Source organism: Odontesthes bonariensis, chromosome 12 (genome assembly GCF_027942865.1).
Source record: "Odontesthes bonariensis isolate fOdoBon6 chromosome 12, fOdoBon6.hap1, whole genome shotgun sequence".
NCBI classification, from domain to species: Eukaryota; Metazoa; Chordata; class Actinopteri; order Atheriniformes; family Atherinopsidae; genus Odontesthes; species Odontesthes bonariensis.
Genome location: NC_134517.1, coordinates 16,598,157 through 16,614,886, shown reverse-complemented (window position 1 = coordinate 16,614,886; position 16,730 = coordinate 16,598,157). Strand labels below are relative to the sequence as shown.

The 16,730-nt window shown below is 40.2% G+C and overlaps 1 protein-coding gene across 5 annotated transcripts in view; it reads right to left on the bottom strand.

Moving 5' to 3' along the window:
* The window catches only part of il1rapl1a (interleukin 1 receptor accessory protein-like 1a), a 192,087-nt gene that overhangs the window by 174,024 nt on the left and 1,333 nt on the right, over positions 1-16,730 (bottom strand). Inside the window, exon 1 of one of the 5 annotated variants that reach the window (XM_075479309.1) lies at positions 15,987-16,070. The exons of the other annotated variants lie outside the window; for them this stretch is intronic. The gene's annotated coding sequence lies outside the window, so the exon portion shown is untranslated. Of the gene's footprint in view, positions 1-15,986; positions 16,071-16,730 lie in introns of those variants that run through there. 5 annotated transcript variants of the gene reach the window in all.

Genomic DNA, 16,730 nt, shown 5'->3' with positions numbered 1-16,730 from the left:
TTGGGTAAGGTGCATTTTTTTGTTAATGAATATAGTATTTGCAGCAACAGGAGCTTTAATGTGAAAAAGTGCAGAAATAGTTCAATCTAAGATACACCTCACCAAATAAGTGTAATTGAAAAGGGATAAGAAAGCTATTACTCAAAGCCCTTTGTAAATATTGTTTAACAAATGTGCTTGATAAGATTTCTTTACTGGGTCCGTTTTACTATTATGCTATAACATCAGTTTGTAGTGAAAGCATGGGTTCAGAATTCAAAATATTCACGTAAAGTTGCAAATGAATTACTTTAGTGTAATCCGATTTTTCTTTTTAACCCATTGAGATGCAACATATGGGTATTGCAGTTCCCAAGCCTAGATGGAACCTGAGGTTTGAATCAGTTTATAGAATAAGCTACTGAAAAACAATAACAACAACAAATGAATGAATAAATAAATCATAAAGTAAAACAAATGAAAATTCTAAATATACTCTGGTCACAACTACTGGCATAACCCTTTAACAATGACAGCTTCTGAGCATTTCTTGATTTCTTGTATTCTTCCCCAGAAGCTTCTTGCATCTGTGTGCCGTTAACTGTTTTAGCCACTCTTGCAGTAGTATACTTGTTAAGCTCTGAAGAGGTCTTTTTTATAATGACACATTTCCACGCTCTGGAAAGACGTTCAGTGGGATTTAGGTCAGGACTCATTGGCCGGTTAAAAAAAAAAAAGACAATCTTTTCCTTTTGATCCATTCTTTTGTGCTGTGGGATGGGTTATTTGGGGCTTATTCATGTTGAAAGACCTTTGCCTCAAATCAAGTGTTATGACAGCGGGTAACACATTTAGTTATAGAATGCCTTTGAAATATTTGGATTTCATCATTTCTTTGATACATTCAATGCGCCCATTGCCAAAGGCAGCATAGTACAACCTCCACCATGTTTTAGTTGAGCATGTTTTTGTTGCAGGCTTCATTTTGTCACCTTTATAGAGTGTGATGCACTGTATTTGTAGAGACCTTTACCTTGTCCCAGAAAACTATGGCTAATCTGTCAAAGTTTTAGAAAACATAATATTGCCTTTTTGTGTCTTTTTTCTATCATCATTATTAGTGCCCTCCTTGCCCTTCACCCCTGGGACTTTTTTCTAGGTTCAGTGTGCAGTACATGGCACTGACAGGCACGGCCACTCCAGATTGTCTGACCCGCCTGAAGCACTTAAAGTTTCACTCATGGAGATATTTTTACAATATGCACCATATTTCACTGAACATGCTTCACTCACTGAGTTTCCTTGAAGCACCCTGTCTCTGGATAACCTCAACAGCCTTGTGACTGTGAAACGTCATAAGATTACAAAAAATTGAAAGTGGATTTTTTTTTTAGGATACTTTGTAACTGACCTCTCTGTACATTTTGTGTATCATATGAAAATCTTTTTTTTTTGTTTCTGTTGTTCCATAACTGGACATTTTGTGAAGACTGCTGTGATTGTACACAGCTGGCTTATGGTAGCTTATTTTTGATAATATTTCTTGCCATTCAAAGGTCCCAATTACTCTTATGAGGACTCTGTGTGATACAATATCCATTCATCCATCCATTTTTTTTATACCCGCTTAATCTGTCGGTCGGGCGACAGGTCCACACAGAGACAAACAACGACACACACTCCAATTTTTAGAGACAATTAATGCATGTTTTTGGACAGTGAGAGGAAGTGGGAGGAAGCTAGAGTACCCGGGGAGAACCCACGCATACACTGGGAGAAGATGCAAACTCCACACAGAAAGGCCCCAGCCGGGAGTTGAACCTGGAACCTTCTCTCAGCCCTGTGATACAATATGTACAGTGTAATGTATACCTATCCAGATATCTATCTCTTTTCTGTTTCAGTCCTAAATAAACTCCCACAGCACAAATGTGGGAGGGCTGAGGTCAGTCTTTACTCTGAAATGAGCTGTCCTCTGGTGGTGAATCATGTAGCCAAGCAACAGAGCTGGGTATTGTTGTGGATTTGCTAAACTGTATTCTCTCATCAACTTAAGTGAATAAAAATACTACCAAATGGTTATTGATCCTTCAAATTGATCCTTTTTTTTCTCTTTTTTTTAATCAAGCGTAGAAGAAAAATATCCCTCATTTTCCAAACTGCCATCTGATATTGACATCTGTTGTTAGAGGGTATCCATATATTCAGTGCAATGCCAACATGCTTGTCTTCTGCAGCTGTTGTTGCAACAGAATGCCCCACGAGTCAAACGTGACACTTTGCTCTATGTATCAGATGTTAAGATTCACTATCACAGCATCGTGATAGGCATTTTTACATCAAACTCAAAATCTTTACAGATCTTCATCTATACAACGGCCAAAGGGAAATGTGATTCTCGAGCCTCCATAAAACAAGCCAATGTTAAGATAAACTGTGGCTGGAAGTGCAGCTTGCCTGAATAATTTCAATCCTAGAATAAGAAATAGGGCTTGATTGGCCCTGCATGCATGAGCTGACTGATGGACATACAGCTTCTACAGATTAGTCCAGTCTCCAGATGAGCACTCGGCAGCCGCTGTTTCCAGTGGACACATGCTGCCAAATGTTGCAGATTTCATTAAAAGTGACGATGCATCGAAAAACAGAAAGGCTGCATGCAGTAAATAGCATTAAAAAAAACATTCCATACATTAGCTATATGCCCCTCTTTTCTTGCCTGAATCTGTGAAATGGATAGGTGCATTACTGGTGTGCGGAGAGGCATCACAGCCCATCCTCTCAAACCAACAGGAATCTTTAAAAAATGAATAAAAATAAACAAAAACAAAGCCCCTTGAAGACAGGAAACGCTGGCTTGAGCGGTTTTCAGCTGCAATGTGCATTTACGCTTTGGTATCCATGACAGAGTCTATCCTATTGTCTAGAGAAGCCATCGTAGTGGCAATGAAGCCTAAATGAGGCCAGTAATGGTTCCCTGCTCAGTCCCCAGAGTCTTGCCTGTTTAAAAATCGATTCTCTGCTTGACTAGGGACAGGCTTGGAATAGAGAGAACTGGACAAAATTGAGAGGAAAGTGGGAAAAGAAGGAGGGGCGCTTGAGATTGGTTACAACAGATAAGAAAGTAACCAGGGAAACATTTAGTCACCCGCTCCTTCAGAAACTTGTTATATCATTGTGGTATAAATTGTGTTTCGATGTGAAAATCATTAATCTGATCCAGATTGTTATTGGTTCGGTGAATTGCGTTTAAGTGTTTTTAGATTCTTCGTCCTACTTCTCAGAAATGTAAAAACAAACACACTTGATTAAGGAGATCTTCATTAAAGCAAATAGTTAACACCAGGGTTCATTCCAGCTGCATACAAATGCACTTTCTCTCATTTACCCCTTAGCTGAAGAACAATATTGTGCTATCTGGCGAGTATTTATTCTTGCATTCATTACTCTTTTTATTTCATATAACTGCCAAGCAGACCGGCAATTTGTGCACGTCACTGTTTTGCTTTTTGATTGGTTTTTAACCTCTGTTTTATGCCTGTTGTCCTGTGCATGAAAACCATACATTTATTTATTTTGGTGTTTCTTGTACTACATATGACCAACAACAGCTGGAGTCAAGCATATGTTTGCATACTTGGACAATAACTCAAACTTTGTTCTTGTTTTTGTTCTGAATTTAGAAGGATACTCCCCTATTTTCATAGCTGCCCACTTTAAATCTGTGAAATTGATTCTCTAGATTTCAGCGCTTTGCTTTGATTAGTAAATAGTCAATCTGGCGTGGGATCAGTCTAACAGGAGGCAGACTGCAGAGAATGCTAACTGTTTGTTAAAAGCTACATTCCCTTAAGACAATGCAATCAGTGAATCAGGGAGCAAACATTAGATGCCACCTCATTTCTCATCTCAGCTCTCACAACATCACTGTGCATGCGCATGAAATGGAGAAAGAAACTTTATGAGGCAAAACTTTCTAATCACTCTGATGGAACTTAGCAATAGGCAACTCCTTGTGAGGATTTTTTTTCTTCAAACTCAATAAAACTTTTTAAATTGCTGTCGCTGATTTGAAAAAAAAAAGAGTCTGGGAGTTTCATGAAATTGTATCTCAATATCTTAAACCACGCAATGAGCAGTTTGGAGAAGCGACATATGGAAAATAATTACATAAACCTTATACATTTTTAAATAGAAGATATTTTATGTCTCATTGTTCATTCACAAACAATAACTGAAATTGTTTATGCCACAAAATAAACTAAATCACACACAACAAATGCGCCATAGAAACTTACCAAAGTTTGGGTACACCTACTGCTCTGATACAGGCTTGAACTGGGAGAAACGTAAAAGTCTTCTTTCATAAACTTGACTGCCTACAAAGAGCTGAAGGTGCTGCCTCTTTGGTCAGTGAAAGATATGGGGGCTTTATCAGCATCTGAACCAATGAGAGCAACGTATGGGTGTTGCAGAACAGCGCCTCCAGCCAACCAGTGGTCCCAAACACACTCGCAGTAATAAAAAAAAGCAGTTTGTGGGCATGTGAGTGACCCGTATCGCACATTTACTGGAGATGGATGGATGTAACACGGGGAGCGTTTAACTGAGCATGTGCTGATGTTATCAACACTACCCCATCTCACTCCAACCCTCCTGTGTGTGAGTTACACCTCATAAGCACATTTTAGTGACCTTCAGCCTCCCCTAACATGTTCTCCTGTTTGTTTTGACCTCTTTATAGTGTGCTTTTCACTGTGGGCACCCTAACTAGTATCTCAGAAACAAAAGGATGACCAGCTCGACTACAACATACAACACTCACTCGTGCATTTTTTTTTCCTCTTTTGCTCCAGAAAGCTCCAGAAAGGTATTTTTTAAGACAGTGAGTGTCTAATTACCACATCTTTTATGTGAAATGATGCATTGTGTAATTTGCAAGTATGATCATTTGTTTACAGTAATCACATTTACAACGAGACACCTTTTAGAGAAAAAAAAGCGTTTACATTCATTCCCTTAGACTGCTTTAGTTTGTTTGAAATGAAGGAAATAAATAAACTGAACAGCTGCAATAATTAGTAGAGTAATGTTAGCAGGTCAAAAAAAGACAACTGAGGATTTTACTCTTTTTTTACTCTCTTTTTTTAGTCATGTGTACCACTGTGTAGCATCCTGTCATCCTTCAATAACAGTCTGTAAATGTTTTGGAACTGAGGAGACCAGTTTTTGGGCCTTTGGGAGAGGAATGTTGTCTCGTTCATGTCTGATATGGGATTCTCTGCTCAACAGTCTTCTTTGCCATATTTTGCATTTTGTGATGCTCCAAATGTTTTCAAAATACAGACAGGTTTTTGCAAAGATCTCTGCCTCTCTAAGGTGCTCTTTTCTTACCCGACAATGTTGCTAACCTGTTCCCAATAATCGAATTAGGTGCACAATATTCCCCCCTAGATGTATTACTACCATTAAATTCAAGAGGAGCTGATAATTTTCAGGGAATGATAAATAGTCTCACTTCAAAAATTGGATAAGTTTTATATGTTCAATTGCAAATACAATATTGCTATATGATATTTTCAAATGAATGCATTTTGTTTTTATTTACAGGTTCCAACTTTTTTCTAATTGGGGTTGTATTATTTCTACTTGGGATATTCTGTGGGGTAGGTAAGGCAATATATGCCTTTTTTAAAAATATAAATAAAACATATGTTGAAACCATTGTATTCAAAACAATCTGGCTTTTCAAAAAGTCATTTCTGCTTTTGGAAGCTCAAAGTGGATGTTAAACTTTAATGTCCAGCATCTACTTAGTTCTGGTGATTCAGAAGTGGTATTTAAAATCCTCGATACACACAAACGCACATACAAAGTCAGTATCATTGATTGTTCTGCAACCACGGCCGTATCCATAGTGCAGCTGCTATGGGTCTCCGAGACGTGTAAAGGCCCTGCAGGGAGCAGTCCAGTTATCTCAGATGGAGTCTTATTACAAGATTTATGTGAACAGAAACAGAACTGTTCAACAGTGCAGCAGTGCGCGTGTGTTTGTGTGCGTGTGTGTGTGCGTGAATGTGTGTTTCCCTGCTGTGAGGTTATTCAAGGATTTTCCAAAGGAATAGGGAGGGGGCTTTGTAGATTGCAACCCTGGCATGGAAATAGCCACAGCTTTTCACAGCCCATGTGTTCAACATCTTCTGTGTGGAGTATTATATTTGGCTTAATAATTTTTACCATATTACTGTCGTATGAGAACAAAACCATTACAAAACAGCCCTAGATAAGGAGACATACGAGGAGAGCCATGGGTAAAGGTGTAGTGAGTGCTCTCTCTCTGTCTCCGTCTCCACTTTTTATTTTTCTCTTGACAACCTGCAAGGCCTGGGCAGGATGATCTGCACTGATGTGTGGATGGAGGGAGAAAAAAAGGATGAGAGGAGGAGAAAGAGGAGGAGAGGCAGCAGGAGAGAGGGAGGCAAGCATGGCAGGAGCTGCAGGACTAGGAGAAGTGCCAGATCACTGTTGGAGCCAAGAACAGGACTGACTGGGCCCTGTGTGTCAAATCGGTGTGCATGGGCACACACACACACACACAGGAGCATATACAAGATGAACAGACACGCTGATGTCACTGACCTTCGACAAACACGCATCAATGTCACAGCTCTAACAAACTGAGACACGCAGTGGTCATCCATCATTACACATACTTAAAAAAGCATGTGTGTGTTTGTTTGTTATAAGATCTGAACATCTATGAGTTCAAATTTCAGCTCATCCTCTAACAAGGAGAATCTCTAATGCACTACACTGCTGCCATGTGTGTGTTTTTGTGTAAACTCGTTGTTTAAAGACCTTTAACAGTTGGCTGGGATTTGGCTCCCTCTTATTACTGACCAATGGCACTAATAGCTAGCATCCTGAACACAATGTGCTCCTACATCAGAGGCGGCTGTTCAAAACAGTGCAATATATATGGCAGTCCCCACTCCCCAGAGACTCATTGCGCCACAGGCCACTGCAGCTGACAATGTAACAGGGCAGTTTCAGTTTTAGTTTTAGAGTGTTTCAGCTTAAGGAAACTGCAGGAGCACCTTTTTTTTTCTTTTTATCCTCTTATTGCAGTTCTCTTTCCTTTCTCCCTTGCCAATTCTGGCATGACCTTGTCAGTGTTTCAGTCTTTACTTCTTTTATGCTCTAAGCTGGGGCCATCTGAGAGGATTTCAGCAACATGTTGATAAATAAAGCCAAGGAAAATGGGGATAAAGTTGCTTTTCTCTGTCCTTGTGTCTGTTTTCTTTTTTTTCTTTATTTTGGTCCATTCCACCAAGAGATCCATTCATTCATTCAATTTCCATACCTGCTTTATCCTGTTCAGGTTTGTGGGAGGGCTGGAGCCTATCCTGGCTGCCAGAAGCAGGGTACACTCTGAATAGGTAGTCTGTCACAACACCAACACAGAGACAAACGACACAAATCGCCATGCCTGCTCACACTCGCTCTCAATGTCAGTTTAGAATCCCACCAAGAGATCAATAATCATCATTTTGCTGTCCGGAGTAAATATGATCTTGAAAATTCTCGAAAACAATTTTTTGCAAGTAACTTCCAGCTCTGGGATTTTGAGCATCTACATCTCCAAGGATTGCCTTCCCTGTGATTCTCTTCGCACACCAATTCTGCAACTGCAGAGCTGATTAAATTACACCTTTAAATACAATCTCATCCTGTAAGACAAGGCAATTTGCCAGGGCTAGTCTTGTGCGTGAAAGTGTTATGTGCCACAGAGAAAGACAGAGAAGAGTATTTCATACATTACAGTCCGTCACTCTTTTCAGTTGTGTGTATTGTAAGTGCACGTGCGCTGAGACTGTTCATATTTCATTTCTTGTCCCAGGGGACATTGCTAGGATTTGCCCAGAACCAATGCAAACTGACAGCTGAGGGAATGATTCCATTACAGCTGGTGTGGTCTACCCTCTGTCTTTTATAGCAAGGCTAAAAGCAACATGTGAAGAGCGGGTGAGAAAGTAATAAGAATGAGGTCAGGAATAAGACCTACTCCAGCTTGATCCAATACCTGACATAACCATCTGAGAAATAATCAACATTGTCCAGACAGTTTTTTGTTTTTTTTCTGGATGGAACTGGAAGTCATGTCCACTTGCATTAAGCAGCTAAGAGGGCAACATGTCCCGTAAACTTAATGTGTGTATGTTTACTTTGTCACCATTCAAAAAAGCCCAAATGAACATGGTGTGATCTGGCAACATACTAATAAAGCTTAAAGGGTTTTTTCCTGTTGGCAAAAATTTTTAAGAAAAATACTCAGAAGAAAATATTATACATATATATTATTCATAGTGTTTCATAGTCTTTAAAAGAGCCGCTTGGTGTAAAAAATTGTTCGGGGTACGGAGGAAGTCTTTCAAGAGGCTTAAGTGTGTCTTAAGCAGGGGGAAAAATGTGACAGACAAAAAGTTGGGGGAAATAGTCTCCAGATGCTGAATGATACGCTACAGATGAGATTGTGCAGGGATAATGTTTATGGTTGATCTCATCTGAGATGAGATGAGATGAGGCTCACAATTCCCACCCAACAATAACGCTGTAACGCCAGAAATGAAAGAGATCAAAACCATTCTGCAACTGGAACAATATCACAGTGATTGTCCACTGAAAGTGATTTAAATTTTTGTCAGTTAACTGAGTCCCAGTAGTTGTTGTTTTTTTTTTTTTTTGTCAGATTTATGGTAAATATACATGCCAACCAATACTCTTATATACTCTTATCTCAAGAGAATTATATACTCTTGTCAGCAATCACAGGAATTGATGAGAGCCGAGCCTCTCCGTAAATATCAATGTATAATGCAATATCTCAAAATAACAAGCTGGCCTTTGCGAGTTACATTTAAGAGATGGATTGCAATTCATTTAGTAGAAATGTTCAGCTCATGAAATAGTGTTCGTAATTACGCAAGAAACTAAAATCTGTGAATAGGCCAACTCATTGTCCAACGATGACACACACACACACACACACACACATTAAAAAAATCTACAGAGTTATCCACAACTGTTTATCAAGTTAAAAGTGTTGATGTACTCCTTGCTCAAAAAGCTGATCTGAATCCCTCCTAACCAAGGACTTTTAGGCAAACTTGTGAGCTCTGTGAGACTTCCAAAAGTCTTCCAAATTGATTTAAGAATAAATATTTACATGAGATTTTTTTTATTTCTTTGATGAAGGTGTTTTTTTCTTTTTTCTATTGAAACAAATAAAAAAACAGATTTTGTCTCTTTGATTTGATTTTTATCATTCCATGTTCTGCTTTTTTGGGTGATTTTCTAACACCTGTCCTTCCTTTTGGCTAACTCTGGTGCATTTACAGTTGTGTCCATTAATGTGCACTGTCCCTGTCAAATGAATGACTAAATAAATTTTTTTTTTTTAAAACGGCTTAGGAAAAGATTTAGAACAAAAACATTTCCACTCTGGCAACCCATGATTTCATTATTATATCTTCCCCAAGAGGTTTTGTACTACTATTACAGTACAAAGGGTAGAGGCTTTAACCTTGACAGTCAATCATTCATGAAGCTTTTACAAAAGATTCTTTCAAAAGAATTGAGGCCTTTGAATTACTTTTTTATAATTTTTTTATTTTTCACTAAGAAACAGTTACAGAAACTGTAAAACTGTTTTTTTAGCCTGATCCCAAAATCAACCACTTTATGGCCTCCAAAGAAAAAAGACAGTTTTCTGATCTTACACTACTGTAAAATATATGCCTGAAAAAACATCATTGTTTGCAATCAAGTTAGAGGGAGATTTTGAATAAACCCATATAAAGATTGAATAGACCTTCAATGCTCCATTGTAAAATTTGTGATCCTCTCTATGAACTCAGAGGTCTACCTTTCTTTAACTTTTTACACTTATTAATCTTCATGTGTCTCTTTTCTTAACAACAACAAAGGCGACCTACAACTAAGGTACAAAATCAGCATCACTTTAGTTAAAATTAGGGATGTCCCGATCCGATCACGTGATCGGAAATCAGGGTCGATCACGTGGTTTCAGACTCGATCGGAATCGGGTGTTACATCCTGATCAGCGATCGGATATATAGCCTATCTATATATGTATTTTTATTCTCTTTTTTTTTATCAGAACTATAATATTTCAAAAGAAATGGGAAAAAATAACAGCTTAGTATTTACTGTTATGTGGTGGTACAGAGTCAGACCATCTCAACTTTGCTGCGTGCCGTAAAGCAAAGCAGAACACGGCAGCAGCTTGAAGCTGGGAGGCGAATGTCTGCGGTGTGGAGGTATTTTAAAGTGGATGACAAAAACGTTGCGATTGCAAACTGTTAGATATGCAAACTTGGGATTTCAAGAGGACAAGGACATCGCTAATATCCTTGATGGGAACAGGCTCTGAAGCCAGACGAGGAGAGTAACGGTGCGTTCAGACCGGACGTAAACAACGAGCGAATTTTCGCTCAAGGGGCTATCCATTTCATTCTCTCATCAACCATGGCTGATATAAGTACCATCGTGTCCTTGTACCTGCTGTGGCAGTCCGAGATTCGTCGGAAACGCACACGCCGTCGGCAGGACACCAACTACAGGCGCTCCATTTCAGCTGCGGAGCGCCTGTAGTTGGTGTTCTGCCGAGAGATCACGGCACCGATCCTCCCGAGCAGGTCATCAAACTGGGTCCTGGTGAGCCTGAAATACCGCTGGAAGCGGCCGTCATCCAGACGCAACTCCTGGAGAAGGCGGTGAAATTCTCCGAGCTGAGTGCACCTCCGGATGATGTCACTGACCCAGACACGACTCCATTTCAGCTGCGGAGCGCCTGTCCATCTGTCTCCAGTGAGTGGCAGATAAATCAATTAAAAAGATCCCGGGACGCATGACGTCACTGTCGTCCAGAATCTCAACACTGATAGGCTGTTGTGACGCGAATATTTCGCCAAAGTTGGATTTTCTGAACTCGCGCGAATTCGCATCTTGTCATTCGCGCGGTGATATTCGCCTCATTCTTGCCGCCTCAAAACCGTCATTCGCGCCGCCAGCTCGAATTCGCGTCTTTGCATTGATTTTGTATGTGATCACGTTACGAACGCACCGTCTAGGCTCTAGCATGGTTGCCGCGTCTGCTGAGCGGTGTTGATGACGTCACAGTTGCAATTTTCTCCATCACAGAGGTGGCGCTGCTACGATAAGTTACCGCTAACTACTCTACAACAAAGAAAGTCGAGAAGAAAACAATGCCATTGTCAAGAGCAGGAATACTGTCATTAATGATATTGCTGCAGTATTCGGATCATTTTAATTTTTTAATTCAGTTAAAAGAGGTCTGAAGCCCCCGGCATCACCACTTGGAGTCTCTGTCCTCTTCTTTGCCTTCATGTATCTGTCCTGTAGCTTCTTCCACACATTCTTACAGAACTCTCCCTCTTTCCCCAAAGTTCTGCCAATCTCTGTCCACCAGTTTTGGGAGTTTTACGTGGTCCCTGTGCTGTTTCACTGCAGTTTCCTACAGGTGCCTGTACAAACGCAGCTCCTGACTGAGCCTGGTCTCAAATTGGTCCATCCGGTTCGTCGTTCTCGGTGCAGCCAAGTTACAAAAATCAACTGGTGCACGACAACGCGTTGCGCCGTCTTTTCAAGGCAAACGCCATGCCTGAAACGTCATTTTGACGTCACGGTCCGCCATCGCAGCGAGCGACGCGTCAACTGTAACTCCGGCTTAAGAATTATGAGTGCAGTTCCGAAAAACACATTACTGGCCTTACTTTATAAGACTGTGGCAATTTTATTTGCTTATTTGTTTACATGCCTCCCAGGTCAAGTCGAGCTGCTGCTCGTTTTTATATTAGACATTGTTGCACTAAACTCCAATGTGAAGAATTTTTTTAATTAATTGATTACTTTTTTTGTTCAAGCTACCTCACAGAAGTGCTCTGTTTATAAGTGTTAAATGATAAAATAAGGTGAATAAAATAAAAAGACGTCCTGGATCTGTTTCTTCGCTATTCTTCCTTTTTTTAATGTACTGTAGAAGTATCGGATCGGGACTCGGTATCGGCAGATACTCAAAATCAAATGACTCGGGCATAAAAACCTGATCGGGACATTCCTAGTTAAAATATTGAAATGGTTGACGGGTTACGATTTTAGGAATTAAAAAGCCTTGCTTTGCATCTTGACAGGTCTCACTTTGTGGACTACATCGACAGCTGTCAAAGTACAGTTAAATGAAAAGCGAGGTTTCATTAAAAAGTCTTCCAGGTAGAAACTATGGGCAGAGCAGCATGATTCAAATGATGAAGGAGAGAGTAAAGAGGGTGTCAGTGTAGTTGGATCTCTGCTATTTGCTGAGAAAGCGATAATGTCAGAGAGTTTATCAGAAGGGAGAAATCACTGAAGGTAAGTTCAAGTATCCATTACCAAGTACCCTGTGGTCTGTCGCATCAACATGTCTGATTGTGGTTATTTTCTGTGACTGAAGTGAAAAATGGACAAAAGGCATTAACAAAACAGAAATAATTACATCTTTAAAGCCATAATGTGTAATATTTCACGTTGTCTATTAACAAATTTGAGTCTTATCATTCACAAGTATTACCTCAATCGTTATTAATTACCTCCATCACAAAAGTGCAGTGTTCTTATATTCTTTATATTCAGCATGCGAATGTACATAAGAGTGTTACACCCCAATGGATGTCGCCATGTTTCTCCGCCATTTTTAAACTACGGGATTTGTAGAAGGACATGTCATCAGCTTCGCATTTTCCGTTTACACATTGGAAACACATTGATGACATGTCCTTCTACAAATCCCGTAGTTTTAAAATGGCGGAGCGACATGGAGACATTCATTGTCCGTGAAATATTACACATTATAGCTTTAAGCTTTCTCCTCACAATCTCACAATCTCTTTTGAGAATCTTCACATCCTGAAATTATTCCAATGAACAAATTTTCTGTTTTGTGGTTGACTGAAAACAAATTTCACATGCTCTACGTTTAAATACCTGACCCATATCTTTTAGATCATCTGACTGGGCAGCAGCACAGACTCCAAACCACCCAGCTGCAGGTTGCAGACCAGTTCTTGGTTAGATTTCTTACTAGGCTGGAAGGACTAGAACTAAATTTGACCTTTACAGCTTTTCGTTATTCCACTGTCACCGAGTGGACATATGAATTGAAAGTGAAATTGGGCTGTTGTAATTATAGATAACAGCTGTAAACAACAATTTCACAATAAAAATGTAGAGTTAGTAAAAAGCCTAGCACGAGGGCTCCCATAGTCTTAGCTTGACTGCAAGTCTTCCCTACCCTTTTAAAGCCCCGCCCTTCCTCCCCTCCCAACACAGTCCATATATTGCAAGTAGTGCAAATCCTCCATTATTGCGCTCACAACACTTAATCACTAGGTTTAACTATAACTTAAACCTATAAGTGCAAATATAAACTGAGTTCAAGCTTGAAGGTCATCAAACCAGCATCTAAATGCCATTGTTCTTATTTGTGAGATGGAAGCCTTATTTATTGTGCACGTTTGGGTCTTTTGAAAGGCAGTTAATCAAGCAGCATTCTCTCTGTGCTCTTTATTTATGCTTTATTGTGTCTCCTTAAGACACAACCATGCCAAATATCACTTCCAATAGTTCAGTGATGAAAACAACATGAATGTGGACATGTGTGTATACGCCAATGGGAATGAATGAATTAGAGCTCAACCTATCTCACAGCCTTTTCTGCAGCAGAGACACAAATCACTGACCTGCCCTCTTTGCTGTGATCTTGTGCTCCCAGGGAGAGCACTAGAGAGCAGATAAGCTAAAAGCATCTATCCCCTGTCAACACTTTGGAATAAACATCTGTGTGTGTATGTGTTATGACATACTTTTGTGTAGCAGTATGTATTTTCAAACTTTGAGCTGATTAGAAATGATTATTCCTAAACAAACCATGTTTAATTGACTGCATGCCTCTGCAGCTCGCTCCATCTGTAGGATGCTGTGTGACAGCTTCCCTTAAATTACAAATATCAATCTGCCACAGTGGGAGCTCAGCTGCCAGTGGCCTCATGGGGGTCCACGTCAAAGCAACCAGCCTTCAAAACAAAGCCATCAAAATGCTGGAGGCTTGCACAATGCTTTGCTTTGAATCCGTCTTGTCACCTGATCACAGCTCCAGCAAATTTATCAAATAAGTGAATGGTAAGGACTTGCGAAATACATATATATGTTTTTTATATATGAAAAAGATACAAATAACAAAACTAAAAAAGAAGCCACTCAGAGCGGTCTTTGTAAGGAAGCTGACCTGAGGTTGGCCCATTGTGTGCTTCTGGGTCAACTCTGTGTGGCTCAACCCCTATCTCCCCCTAAGGCAGGGACTGACAGACGTTAGCACCAAGGGCTCCCAATCTGCTGTGTGATCAGTGGAACTCTCCCTAAGCGTGTTCTCCTTCCTCATCACCAGCTGTCTACCCCAAGCAACACAACCACTTACACTCCAACCACCCGCTTATTGATAAACATCACCACAGGAACACCTTCACTCCTTAGGAGAGCGATTGGGTCTGTGGGATGGCCTAATTCAATCAGCGTTAAAGGAAGGCACACAAGTTATCCATCACCAACATAAGTCCAGGTCAGGGCAACTCCACCAGCTATTCCTTCCTAACAAATTGTCTTTAACACACAAGAAATCTGCCAAGTGATTGCCACTGGTCAATGTAGAGCAACTCTTAAGAGAACCTCGGTTTTATCAAGCACACGTGAAGATATTTTGATATACACATAATATCATGCATTCATAGATACTGAACAGCAGTGATCACAGAAAAGCAATGCAGTCAATTATTGGGCTCACAGTAGCTGTCACAGCACCCCCAGAGTTAATTTGATTTCCTCTTGAGCTGTATATCAGTTCCCCAACTGTGTTTATAGCAGACATGGTGTGCACCCTGCACTTTGTATCAGGCATTGTGTGTTTAATCCTGTGGTGCCCGAAAAGAAATTACAGCATGAAAAATGCTTTTAATAGAAGACAATCATCAGCAGTGTGAAGACAGCACTCAGTACTGGAAATGCTGTTTAAACTGACTTAACATTCTTTGGCCCGTCTTCATACATCTTATTGTGACTTGAAAAACGTACAACATGAAAAGAAAAGGTGTACTACAATTAAATAAATAATAATTAAATAAAAATCGGGGAGAAATGGCTTTCTTTAAATAGACGTAAGTGGTCCTCAAGACATCACAGTGATGTTTGTTGTACAAGTGCCACTTAATGATACTCATCTAATGGATTCAATACACATAACAACGTCAACACTGTGATTCAGAGCCAAAACTATGAAAAAAGGGGGCTACGGGATATGGCAGAATGTAGTACAGCTGTGGGAAGTGATGTGTCAATCAAAATGAGCTAAATGAAATATGTATGAAACATTTGAGTATAAATTACAAGCAGTTGAACAAATGCTATGTTGGCCAAATATGAGGACAGGGTAGTTAGTCTGTATTCTGTCTTCTTTGACCACGTTTTAAAACGATCATTACAAAGAACACATATTTTCTTTACAGTAAATGTCAAATGTTAATTTATGATAAATGCGGTTGACTAGCTGTTCAAATATTTAAACTCAAAATGGAACGGGAGCCATGGAAGAGTTACAGTGGTAAAGAAACACTCCAACTAACGAAATGAGGACAGACGAACAAAAGAGCTGTCTGTTTCAGCACCACGGACAGTTCCTGTCATCTTCCGTATGACTAGGCGCTGCTGGCAGGAGCGACAGCCTGCCAGCTATCTGCGGCACTTTGCAACATCAGACAGAAGTGACTTCGCGAATTGATTTAGGTCCTGTGCTCATAAAATTACACAAAAAAAAAACAAAGGAGACACATTCTGTCTCAAGACTTTCTATTTTAACAGCGTGAGTTGTAGATGTGGCTCACCTCTAACTGGCCGCTGCACGTCCAGCACAAATAGTTGTAGGTCATCTGACAAATTTAAAAGTGAAAACGGTATATATGCCCGGGCTTGTTGTCTTCCCAAATTGCAGCCCAGGGAGCAACCAGAGAGAAAGAAATGGTCGAGTTTGATTCAATCTCAACGGCCTGTGCCCACGTACGTGCATGCACGCGCACTCGATTATACGCGTGTGTGTGTGTGTGTGTGTGCCTGCCTGCCTGCGTGTAAGTGTGCGTGAGACCAAACTCAAGCTTGCATGCATTCAGCTAAAGCACACGTTCGTGATCAGCTCGACAGCCACTGACTGATAGATCTCCCACACTGTCTTCCCAACTTGGTTGGTTCCCGACTTGTATAAAGGGTACACACACACACAGAAAAACAATGCATAGATAAAACAAGACTGGCGATTCAAGCAATCCAGGAGCTAGAAACAGGATCATCATCTTTCCTTACTCAGATTCCTGCGTCATGCGTCGGTATTTGCACGGTTCCACCCATTGGGCCGCCCTGTTTGTCCCCGTGGGTAACTCGTACAGTAGGTCGAAATGGCACAAAGCTGAAGCCTGTCAGAATCCGCGCTGATTGAGCATGGAGCTGGGATTCTATTATGGTTCAAATTTCGTAATATCATGGCAACACTTTTTGGGGGGAATATTATAATAATGATAATAATAGTAATAATAATAATATTGAAAAACGTGCGTGTTTTGGTAGTTGAGACTGTA